Genomic DNA, 13356 nt, shown 5'->3' with positions numbered 1-13356 from the left:
AGTAGGTGGATCCGCCTGGAGATTTTTTGCAGCTCTGTAGCCCAGTGTGAGAACTTTAAAAAGCAGCTGGAAATGCCTTTGAAACTGCAAGATGCATTTGCACTGGATTGTCTTTATGTGGTCCTTTAAACGTTTATATGAAATTTAAAACACTTTGCAACACGTTTGGGGGCTTAAAAAAGGATATCATTGCACCCTCTCTCCCAGGCTTGATCCCTTCTGACCTGTTTACTACAGTTTGTCAATCTCTGTGAATATCTGTTAATCTTGGTACTTGAAAGAAACATTCAAAACAAAACAAAACTCTAGCACTAGCTCCAGATAGTTATTATGGACTATTTGTAGTATTTTGGAGGAGGTGTAGAGTGGCAGGAAGGGTGGAGCACAGCACACGTGGCTTGCAAAGGCCCTGAGTCTACTTCAGGGCCCCCCCGGTTCACCTTAACATCAAGTGGCCATCTCCTTTTGTGGCTTTTATTTTAAATCCTTAAGAGAGGAAATCTGATCGGCCCAGTTCATCTCTCTGAGGCAGGCACATTGGTCATAGGTGGCCAGCCACTCTGTAGATCGGGTGCCTGTGTCAGTGCCACAGGGACAGGGAAGGGGTCCTGTTACAGGTACCAGACTTGGGGGCTCAGGGGCATGGGTGGTGGCAGAGTGTTGAGAGAGGCACTACAGAACTTATTTCATAAAGAAGGACATTTTCTGGGGCGACTAGAGCTGTGAGCAGAGGGTTCCTAGGAAAGGAATGTGTGTTAACCATGTTTTTTATGTTGTGTATTTTATGATGCTTTGACATCTTGGGGCCTTGCAGCCCCGAGGGAACTGTTCCTCCCAGGGTGAGCTAATTCCTAGAGTAACAAACAACTTGCCTATGAACCTGCCTGCCATGTACAAAGCAACTGATCCAAAGCCCACATCCCAACCACTTCCTTTATCTAACTCCCACATACCAAGCCAATATTTCCCCTGCCCTAAATCACCCCAGGGCCAAGAACTGGACAACTAAGAGACCAACCTTATTCAAACTATCCACTCCTAGGTTTGTTCAGACTTGCCTACTCTGCCTCACCCATTTCTTCCCACAGAAACCACAGTAAAGGTTCTGGGCCATATTCTCCCCTTGCTCCTTGTGCCTCCTGACTGACCCTGGTACTCCCCTGTGTGGCCCTGCATGGCATGATGTGCCCCCTTCCCTTGGGAGTAATAAAACTTCTTTCAGTGGCACTGACCACTCTGTGTCATCACTCAGTGACCAATATAAGTTAAATCCTGGGCATCGTCAAAACCAGAAGCGGTGGGGGAGTGGGCCACATTATGGAAAGCCTTGGGTGCTATCCTAGGGAGTTAGACTATTCCATAGGAAATGGGAGAAAAAGTGTAAGGTTCTTGAGCAAGTAGTAACATATATCTGAGCTTTAAGAAGAGAATTCTGGCAGTGGGGTGAAGAAGGGAGAGATTAGATGCAGGTAAGTCGGTCTGGAAGCTGTTCCGTGGGCAGTACCTGGCAAGCAGTCGGATATAGGAAGGAACGGACAGAGAGGGTCAGAGATGACTCAGGTTTTTAACTTGGTTGACTAGGTGGATGGAGGTGTCACTAATTGCTGTACAGAGCACGGGAATATGGGCGGTTTGAGGAAAATACATGTTTGATTTGGCACTCATGGAGTCCAGGAGCCGCTGAACAGGCAGGTGTGCAGCCCAGTGGAGAAACCAGCGTTGAACTTTCAGTTATCTATTTTGTGGTAGTTACATGAGAGTCTTTTTCTTTATCTTTTTTTTTTCCCTGCGATGCTCGACTTGCGGGATCTTAGTTCCCCGACCAGAAATTGAACCCTCACCCTCGTAGTGAAAGCACAGAGTCCTAAGCACTGGATCGCCAGGGTTATCTATTTGTGGTAGTTACATGGGAGTCCTTTTCTTTATCATATTTTAAATGCTCAGTTTGCTACACAATCCAATACAAAAATAAACATAATTCATATCCAAAACTTATGATTTCTAGGATGAATGGATGTAGGGTACTGGATATAGTTTAGGATAGAAATATAAGTTAATTTGTCTAATTGAAGGCAATGTAGGTTATTTGCTGACAAAGAGAGTAAGCTATTTTTTATGTTGAAACTGTTGAGATGGATGCTTAATGATCTATCAGTGCCAAAGAAAGGCATTACTTTTGTACAGAGACTAGAATATTGGCTCTAAACTCAAATACCACAGTTATTTTGATACTAAGGTAACAGGCCAGTGTTTAAGATGAAATCAGAGTACCTTGGTTTTCTTATTTAACGTCCTGGCTCATCCATGAAACTATTATTCATTTCGTGTATGTTTTTTCTCTATTTAGTCTGTTTTCTCCTTGAACTAATAAGTGAATAAGCCAGAAAAAGTGAAATGAGTGAAAGTTTGAGCTTATGATGCTAAACAATTACATTAATTCATTGACAAAAGGGGCACATAGTTTATCAAGTATAGATCTGTTTATAGCCTAAAGAGCCAGCCATGCTTCTTTTTTTTAAGAAAGCTTGTGTCCCTTAGTCCCCAGCCAACCAATCTACATACCAGAATTACACTGAACAGAATTTCAGTATATTTATAATATTCAAAGTATATTCAATATATTTACAATATATGGAATTTCTGTCTTCTGAAAGGTATCTGCTGGATCCCTGAAAAATAGAATCATTTTCCCACTGTAATCATTTCAAGATTGCAGAATTGTAGAACTGTGTAGCATATACAGACTTTAGATAAAGCAAAACTACAAGCAGCATTAAATCTGTGTTTTTTTGAATACCCGTGCTTTCTAAATTTCTTCCATTGAGTGGGGAGGCTGTGATGCAAGTGACAGAAATCCAAATCCAGGGGTGGGGGCAGGGGAAGACCTACGGGGGGGGCGGGGTAAGGAAAGAAACAAAGAAATACATTGGACACCATCCTTCAAGTTGCTTGCTCAGCCAGAAGTTTTAGGGTGTTCCTTGATCCCTCTTCCCTTACACCCTTAACTGGTCCATCAGCAAATGTTGGCTCTGCCTTCATACTATTTCCAGAATCTGACCATTGCTCATCACTCTGGTCCAGGCCACCATCATCCCTTGCCTGGATTTTTCAGTAGCTTCCTATTTTAGTCTTGCTTCTGCCTATGACCTCCTTATTGTTCCTTGAAAACCCCGGGCACACTCATTCCTCAGGGCTTGGCACTGTCTGTTCCTGCTCCCTAGATTGCCTTTCTATTGGATTTCCACATGGCTGGTCCTGTTTCGTGTTTCCTCCAAAGTCACCTTGAGTAAATGAAGCTTTCTCAATGAGACCTTCCCTAGCCCTTCTATCTACAGTTTTAACTCTCCCCCACTGGCACCAAGTATGCCCTCCCCTTTCCCCCTCAGCCCTGACTATTCTCTAATGTCCTACGTATCTTACTTATTTATCTTGCTGATTATCACCCCTACTGGAACATTAGCTCCGTGAGGGCAGGGATTCTTTTTGGTGTATCTTTCACTGCTGTATCCCCACAGCTTAGTGCATGGTAGGCACTTCATAAATATTTATTGAATGAATTTGTGGTTCTTTATTTATAGTAATTATATTATTTTCCTTTAAAACATGAAGTAAAAACAATGAATCAGTTTTAAGTAAATAATAGTACAAGTGGTGTACAGATATTACAACAGGAGCAAAGGGTAGCAGTGAAACATTGAAAACACTGGACTTAAGTGATTAAAAATACTTTGCCAAGGTACAGGTTCCAGTCACATGTAACTTTCTACATCCATAAGCTCCAGTCAATAATAATGCTGTGATGAAAGCTCATTGACTGGACCCTGCTCAGTTAAATGTGTTAAAGTTTGGTGCAACAGTATTGAATTTGACTTTTATACCAACTGTGAAAATGGAATGCTTAAGAGTCGACAAGATTTAAAATGGCTTAGTCTCCTATCTATGAAACATTTCCAGCAGCCATTTATACTCAATTGCTGTGTTACTTCTGGGATCTGACAGGCCTGGGTAGAGTCCAACTTCCAACACTTCAAGTGGCTCTGAGAGCTCGGGTGAGTTATTGATTGGAAACTTCTTTTCTTTTCTTTTTTTAAGTTTGTTTTTGGCTACGTTGGGTCTTCGTTGCTGCATGTGGGCTTTCTCTAGTTGCAGCGAGTGGGGTCTACTCTTTGTTGCGGTGCGTGGGCTTCTCGTTGCGGTGGCTTCTCTTATTGCAGAGCACCGGCTCTAGGCGCACAGGCTTCAGTAGTTGTGGCACACAGGCTCAGTAGTTGTGGCTCACGGGCTTTAGAGCGCAGGCTCAGTAGTTGTGGCACACGGGCTTAGTTGCTCCGTGGCATGTGGGATCTTCGCAGACCAGGGCTTGAACCCGTGTCCCCTGCATTGGCAGGTGGATTCTTAACCAGTGTGCCACCAGGGAAGTCCCAGGAAGCTTATTTTCTGCGTCTGTAAAATGGGAATTATATGATAGTAGCTCAAGAGTTTTGGTGAAAGTGGAATGAATGAACCAGTCTACGCAGAGCGCTTAGCTCAGGGCCTGGCCTATAGTAAGGGCTCAGTAAACATCCTCAGTATCATCAATATGCATATGCATTTGTTCACTGCTGTATCCTTAGCGTTCCAAATGATACTTGGCACGTAGCAAGCACTCAATAAACATTTGTTAAGTAACTATCGTCATTCATTACTGTCATCATTGATAAAGGCTTGGCTACGCTTGCCCGCCCCCCCATTCAAGTTTCTAAATGTACTCGAAGATGATAAATGATTATTCTTCAACTTTTCCCTGAAAACATTGTTAGAGTTTATCTCTTATGAGTTCAAAGTCTTAAAATTTTTTAATTTTGAAATTACAGTACTATGTTTGAAAAGTTATTATGTAAGGTTAATGGATTTAAATCACTGGAGTTCATTTTTACATAATTTAAATGTTCTTTTGGTTGAGCTATTTCTTGAGCGCTGCTTCAAAACGCCTTCAATGAGATCAAAATAAACTGATGGGCATAATGCAACCTTATGTGTGGGTACTGCCGATTTTAGATCCTTCCCACAATCTTCAGCAGAAATTGTAAATGCATCTTATATATTCAGAGACTTTGTGTGTCACCCTCATAACTTGGCAAAGGAGCAGATATCGCATCAGTATAACAGAGGTAACTCATTTAATCCAACTTTTCTTTTTCTGTGTTCCCAGCTCCATAAAAATACCCTTTCCTCCCATTCTTATATTTTTATCTTTTTCTGGTAATTTATTATATAATTGAATCCATGTTCTGAGAGCCAGAGTTTTTCTCAGTCCGAAAGAAGAGGAGTGGCAAGTAAATCCATTAGTTCAAGGAGAATATGGGGGAAGAACAAGCTGTCGTTTATTTATCAAGTTATTCAGATGCCTTAGACTTCCCTGGCGGTCCAGGGGTTAAGACTCCATGCTTCCACTGCAGGGGGCACGGGTTCAATCCCTGGTCAGGGAACTAAGATCCCACATGCTACATGGTGTGGCCAAAAAAAAAAAGATGTTCAGACGCCTATTAGACACCCTGGGGCTGCTGATGTGAACGCGTAGAACAATGTGACGTGTTCTGGGCTGTTAAGGATATTGGTGCCCAGTGAAGGAAACAGTAACATGAGCCGTGTCCAAAATGTTGTGGAAGTTCAGGAAGAGTGGGGACTTCTGACCTGGACAGCAGAGGGGTTTACAAGGTCTTTACAGAGGAAGGGGCATCAGAATGGGGCCTTCAAGGGTGAGTAGGACTTTTCCAGCAGGCCCACGAATGCGAGGAGGGGTCATCCCAGACCCAGGGATCAACTTCAAGCAAAGATGTGGGATCATGGAAGTTCAGAACCAAACTTCTTGCCTTTCACACCAGTCCCTCCTTTTGCCTTGCATCTGCTGGTTAATGGCTTCACCATCTGCCTGATTACCTGTATCTTCATATGGCAAGTAACAGGAGAATCCAGCTCAAACCAGCTTAAGTGACAAGGGATTCTAGACTCCAAAACTTGAGTCCAAGACTTCATGGTCGGTTAGTGCAACAGCCTCCCAAGACTGTCACTAGAAATCTAATCTTTGCTTTGCTCTGTACATAGTCATGTCCAGTTATGGCTCATTCCCCTGGGGGTCACAAGATGTTTGCCAATTAAGTCAGGTCTACAAGCATCTTTATTCTTGTCCAAACAAGGAGATCATCCGGTCCCAATAGAGAGTTCTGACATTCATGGTCACTGACAGGTTTAGTTCACATGCTCACTCCTGAACCCAAAGCTAGAGCCAGAGCAATGGAATGAGCTAATTAGTGTAAGTCACTCAAGGCCCACCTTGAAAGCTGGGATGGGGTCAGTTTCCCTAAAGCACATGGGCTGCACAACAGGGGAGACTGGAAGCCAATTTCTGTGTGACAACCTAGGTGCTTTTAGGAAAGCAGAAGCTGGGTAGAAAACAAATAAATGTCTACTGCAATCACTATCCAATTCAGGACCCTGGGAAGAATTCAATATTACTTCCTCTCTCACCTCCCCATATCCAACCTTTCAATAGGTTCTGCTAATGCTACCTTTTTTTCATTCTTTTGTCCATAAAATTGCCTTTGTTCAAGCCCTCATCACTTCTCACCTGTACTCTCAAAATGCCTCCTGACCGGTTTTTCTCTGCCTCTGCTCTCTCCATCTTCCAAAGTTTCCCTTGCACTATTCCCATAGTGATCTTTCTGCCCCAAAGATCTGATCTTATTACTACCCTGCTTACAACCCAAGTGGCTCCCCATGGGTTACAGAATAAATTCTAAACTCCTCGGTAAGTCATACATGTCTTCCATGATCTGTGTATCAGTTTGCTAAGGCCACCATAACAAAATACCACAGACTGGGTGACTTAAACAACAGAAAAGTTCTCACAGTTCTGGAGGCTGAAAGTCCAAGATCAAGGTGTCGGCAGGGGTGGTTTCTCCTGAGGCCTCTCTCCTTGGTTGCAGATGGCGCCTTCTTGCTGTGTTGTCACATGGCCTCTCCTCTGTGCACGCACATCTCTGGTATTTCTTTCTTATAAGGACACCAGTCATATTGGAGTAGGGTCTCGCCCTTATGAACTCATTTTACCTTAATTACCTTTTTAAAGGCGCTAATTCCAAATATAGTCACGTTGGAGGTTAGGGTTTCAATATATGAATTAGCGGGGCGGGGGGGCACAATCCAGTCTGTAATAATCTGGTTTCTATCTTCAGCCTCTGATAGTTATTCATTGTTACCCAACAATACGGTTTCCCAAGAGCAAAGATTAGCTAGAGATATCTGATTGAACACAACCACACACACCGCCCTTCCTACTTCCTGCCTCACATGTCCTGAAACGACACCTTCTGTCTCTCTGTAGGTATTTCTGTCTATACGTGAAACCCATAAAAACACAGGAAAGCAATAAAGAGTGCCACCAGAAGAGCAGATTATTCACGAATTCCTGTAAGATAGAAAGCAGGTGGGATCAGATTGACAGAAAAACTGGAGCAAAGAAAAACACAGCTTAAACATGGATAGAAAAAAACCCAAAAACAAAACTACTACCTAGGAAACTAGAACAGTTCAGGGATATTCTAAGCTCAGCCAACAGACACCTAGAGCAGGAGGAGGTGCTGGGGCAAGAGACGGGTTATCTGTACACATGAGAGCCAGGTCAGGGCTTGCTTCCATAGCACAGAGTAAAACTGGAAGAATGTCAGAAAAATTAGCATGGCCCCTGGCTCAAGGATGATGTGAACTTGTAAAGCATTCCGTATTTTTGATAGTATCGCCCCACAGATTACATGCTAATCACAAAGAAGAAAGTGTACTTTTACAATGCAAGGATCTGATGGTCACCACCCAAAAGAAGTGATCCAACCTAACATATCAATGACGGGAAAACTTGATATTATGTGTCTATAGATGTCAGGCAGTATAATGTATGCTGAATCACCTATGAAGAATTCTTGCCAAAATAGTTAACCTGATTCCAGTCAAGCCTCTTGACTCAACTCTATAAGAAATGTGGGAGTGAGTGAGGGGGGTTTAAGAAAACGTTAAACGACACCAAGAAGAAACAAGTAGAAGAAATCAGAACGTGGAGCCTCCTAAGAGGGCACCTAGTAAAATACTGTCTCAGGGAATCTGGTGTGTTGACTGTAAGACAGAAGTTTCTGACCTCAGAATGGCTTAACATGATGCGTCACAACCCTCTCGGGTATACAAAAATCTCTCTAAGAATCAAGGGCCTGCCTCACTGCTCCTCTCAGCTAGACAGTAATGCTTCTAAGACTTCTAAGGGAGTGGTCTGATAGCAGCATCACAGGGAACTCAAGATAAAAAAAAAGACATCAGGGCTTCCCTGGTGGCGCAGTGGTTGAGAGTCCGCCTGCCGATGCAGGGGACACGGGTTCGTGCCCCGGTCCGGGAAGATCCCACGTGCCGCGGAGCGGCTGGGCCCGTGAGCCATGGCCGCCGAGCCTGCGTGTCCGGAGCCTGTGCTCCGCAATGGGAGAGGCCACAACAGCGAGAGGTCCGCGTACCACAAAAAAAAAAAAAAAAAAAAAAAAAAGACATCAGCCTGATCCTGATGTCATGAGACTTTGGAGGACTCTTGAAAATGGTGTGTGTATTTTGCATGTGAGAGAAAGGCGAATGCAGACGGTCTTCAACTTGTGATGGTTCTACTTACAACTTTTCAGCTTTACAATGGTGCAAAAGTGATAAGCATTCAACAGAAACCACACTTCAAATTTCGAATTTTGACCTTCTCCTGGGCTGGTGGTATGCGGTACAATACTCTCTCGTGATGCTGGCCAGTGGCAGCAAGCCCGCGGCTCCTGATCAGCCAGGTGGTCATGAGGGTAAACCATCAGTACACGTACAAACACCCTGTACCCAGACAACCACTCTGTTTTTCACTTTCAGCACAGTATTCAATAAATTACATGAGACATTCAACACTTTGTTATAAAATAGGCTTTGTGTTAGATCATTGTGTCCAACTGTAGGCTAACGTAAGTGTCCTGAGCATGTTTAAGGCAGGCAAGGGTAAGCTATGATGTTGGGTAGGTTCGGTGTATTTAATGCATCTTAAACTTGTGATATTTTCACTTTATGATGGTTTATCAAGATGTACCCTCATCATCAATTGAGGAAGATCTGTAATTTGTGGCCAGAATGCAGACCACGGCAGTTTTTAAAACATAGCTTCAAATTCTCTGAAACTGGGTGGGCTTTGTGACTACTTCAAACAATAGTGTATGATGGAAGGTATGCAGTGTGACTTCTGAGGCTAGGTCATAAAAGGAATGCAAGTCCTATTCACCAAAACATTCATTCTCAGGGCCATGAGCCATTATATAAGAAAACTGACTACTCTGAGGCCACCATGCTAGAGAAGCTACATGGATATGCCCTGGTGGGCATTCCTAGCTGAGCCAGCCTTTCAGCCATCACAACCAAGGTATCAGACATGAGAGCAAAGGCATCTTGGATGCTTCAGCCAGTCCATCTGCCAACTGAATATCACCACTGACTTTTTTCAACGTCATGTGAAACAAAGAATCACTTGAATTTGTGGTCCACAAAATTGTGAGATATAAGATAGTTGTTTTAAGCCACTGAAGTTAAAATGTTCTTTATATAGACAACCAGGGCATAATTTGGCTCTTCAGAAAGTCAGTGTCATGGGGGTGGGGGAAGATGGTGTGTCAGTTTAAAGGGCTATGGCAACCAAATATAGTAAGTCAGCCTTGATTGGCTCCTGGTTCAAAAAACTAGATGACAAATACTTTGGGGACAAGTAGAGAGACTTGAACACAGACTAGTGGATAATTTTCAGGAAATTATTGTAAATTTTGTTAGATATGAACATAGTATTATGGTTGTACAGAAAAATGTCTATTTCTAGGAGATGCTTCCTGAAGTAATTATAGAGCAAGTGTCATTGTGATCACAACTTACTTTACAATGGATCAGCAAAACGATCTCACACACACATGTGCACACAAAGTAAATATAGCAAAAGGTTACAATTGTTTGAATCTGGGTACTAGGTATATGAGTGTCCATTATACAATTCTTTTAACTTTTCTGAATGTGAACATTTTTGTAATAAAGAGTTGAGGGGAAAAAAAGATCAGGGAAAATTATGAAAACGTTCCCAACTTCATTAGTCATCAAGGAAATGCAAATTAAAACCAAAATGCGATACCACCCACCAGAACGGCTAAAATGAAAAGGACAGAAAGTGTTGGCAAGACTGTGAAGCAAGTGGAATTCCTTCATAGACCACTGGTGGAAGCATAAATGGTACAACCATTTTGGAACACTGTTGGCAGTATCTACTAAAGCCCACGTATATCTACCCTATGATTCAGCAACGCCTCTCCCAAAAGAAATCCATATTCATGTTCATCAAGAGATATGTACAAACACTATTGATAGAGGTCTCAAACTGAAAACTACCCAAATATACATCAACAGGAGAATGAGTAGATAAATATACACTCATAAACTGGAATGCTATACACCCACAAGAATGAAGAAACCACAACCACACATGATACTGTGGACAAATCACACAAACGTGCTAAGTAAAAGAAGACAGACACCAAAGAGTACACACTATATGATTCCATTGCTTTCATAAAGATTGATTCGAACATTTTAATAAAGATAACACAAATCTACAGCAGTAGAAGTCAGGATAGTTACCCTTGGAGGTGTAGTGACTGGAAGGGGACACAAGGGTCCAGGATGTTGGTAACGTTCTCTTTCTTGATCTGGGTGCTGATTACAAGGGTGTGCTAACTTTGAGCAATTTCCTATGTCCTCTGCCTGTCTCTCTAGAAATGCTGGGTTTCTGGTATGCTCCTCACTCTTCAAGTTCACTCATGCCTCAATGTCTTTGCCATGCTGTTCCCTCTGCTTTGCACTGCCTTTTCCACCTGTCTTCGCCTGGCTAGTCTCTACTCCTCCTTTACTTCTCAGATCAGAAGTTCTCTCCTCCACAAAGCCTTCTCTAACCTCCAGATTCAGCTAAATTCCTTTTTTCCATCTGTCCTATACAGTAGCATCCACTCTAGACAGTTATACTAATACTGTATTACACTGAAATTCTTTGGACTCCTCTGCTAGACCACAAGCTCTTTGAAGGCAATAGTTTCATTCACTGACATAAACCAGTATTTGGTGAGTTTGCTAAAGTGCCTCAACTAAATCTCCCTCAATATACGTGAACGAAATGTGTCATGAGCCCTATATTGTTCTTACTTATTTATTTATAATAAATTTATTTATTTTTGGCCGCGTTGGGTCTTCGTCACTGCACGCGGGCTTTCTCTAGTTCCTGCGAGCAGGGGCTAGTCTTCGTCGCGGTGCGTGGGTTTCTCACTGTGGTGGCTTCTCTTGTTGCGGAGCACAGGCTCTAGGTGTGCGGGCTTCAGTAGTTGTGGCACGTGGGCTCCGTAGTTGTGGCTCACGGGCTCTGGAGTGCAGGCTCAGTAGTTGCGGTGCATGGGCTTAGTTGCTCCGTGTCATGTGGGATCTTCCCGGACCAGGGCTTGAACCCATGTCCCCTGCACTGGCAGGCGGATTCTTAACCACTGCGCCACCAGAGAAGTCCCCCTGTATTGTTTTCAAAATACAGCCTGGAGACCCAGATTGAATAAAAAATAGTGATATTATCTAACTTTGATATATGAAAAGATAATGCAATACTTTTCTAATTTTTAGAGAGTCACTTTTTAGTTTTATAAATTTGATTTCATTTTAAGCAAAGTTTAAACTCCTCATCTTAAAACCAGCAACTGTAACAAAAAGATACCCTTTTTTTCACTTATCAGATAGGCAAAGATTTTAAAAAATTGAGAAGACACTGTGTTAGACAGGACTATATATTGGTTTGACCTCTTTGGAGGGCAATTCAGCTACTATCAAAATATAAAGTGAACATATTTTTTATGTAGTAATTCTATTTCTAGAATTTTTCTATAATATCCTACACATGTGTGAAAAGATACATACAAGGACATTCACTGAAGCATTGTTCCTCAGAGCAAAAGATTAGAATCAACTAAAGGCCTATCAATAGGATGCTGGTAAAACAAGGCCATTTTACTATGGAACACTACAAACCCATTAAAACGAAGGAGGCTGGACTTCCCTGGAGGCACAGTGGTTGAGAATCTGCCTGCCAATGCAGGGAACACCAGTTCCAGCCCTAATCTGGGAAGATCCCACATGCTGCAGAGCAACTAAGGCAGTGCACCACAACTACTGAGCGTGCGATCTAAAGCCCATGAGCCACAACTACTGAGCCTGCATGCTGCAACTACTGAAGCCCATGCACGCAGAGCCTGTGCTCTGCAACAAGAGAAGCCACCGCAATGAGAAGTCCGCGCACAGCAAAGAAGACTAGCCCCTGCTTGCTGCAACTAGAGAAAGCCTGCGTGCAGCAACGGAGACCCAACACAGCCAAAAATAAATAGATAAATATATTTTTTTAAAAAAAGAAAAGAGGCTGATTCATATTACTGATCTGATCTGATATCCGAGTTATATTCTTTTTTAAAAAAACTATTGATTTTATTGATAAAGATAATTGATAAAGAATGCAAGTCAAAGGTACACATCTGAAAACATTAACTTTAAACTCTGATTTATTCAGTATTAATTTTAGGTGATAGATTAAGTAAAATTAATGATACAAGCCAAATGATGCCTGCATCAAATTCAGTGTCCATAATGCTCTTGACAGCATCAAAGGAATTAAATTGTTTGAGGAAAACCAGTGATTATGTTTATCAAACATCTGTCACTGATGCTAAACAGATTGCAGAATCTCGTGATTTTGACACCAATTTTTTCACCCTTAAAAAGAAACATGAAAAAGAGGAAAAGATCTTCATTTGAAAATCTTATGATCAGAAGCTTACATTCTTTTTTTTTCAACATCTTTATTGGAGTATAATTGCTCTACAATGGTGTGTTAGCTTCTGCTGTATAACAAAGTGAATCAGCTATACATATACATATATCCCCATAGCCCCTCCCTTTTGTATCTCCCTCCCACCCTCCCCATCCCACCTCTCTAGGTGGTCACAAAGCACCGAGTTGATCTCCCTGTGCTATGCGGCTGCTTCCCACTAGCTATCAGTTTTACATTTGGTAGTGTATATATGTCCATGCCACTCTCTCACTTCATCCCAGCTTACCCTTTCCCCTCCCCGTGTCCTCAAGTCCATTCTCTACATCTGCGTCTTTATTCCTGTCCTGCCCCTACGTTCTTCAGAACCTTTTTTTTTTTTTTTAGATTCCATATATATGTGTTAGCATACAGTAGTTGTTTTTCTCTTTCTGACT

General features: G+C 42.3%; 1 non-coding gene across 1 annotated transcript; it reads left to right on the top strand.

The window, feature by feature from the left end:
- Positions 1-7665: 7665 nt before the first annotated feature.
- On the top strand, positions 7666-7767 carry LOC132417402 (U6 spliceosomal RNA). The gene has a single exon (XR_009517837.1). It is a non-coding gene; the product is annotated as a U6 spliceosomal RNA (small nuclear RNA).
- Positions 7768-13356: the final 5589 nt, after the last annotated feature.

Source organism: Delphinus delphis, chromosome 20 (assembly GCF_949987515.2).
Source record: "Delphinus delphis chromosome 20, mDelDel1.2, whole genome shotgun sequence".
Classification (NCBI taxonomy): domain Eukaryota; kingdom Metazoa; phylum Chordata; class Mammalia; order Artiodactyla; family Delphinidae; genus Delphinus; species Delphinus delphis.
The sequence above is the reverse complement of the archived record's forward strand: the minus strand, read 5'-3'. Positions and strand labels throughout refer to the sequence as shown.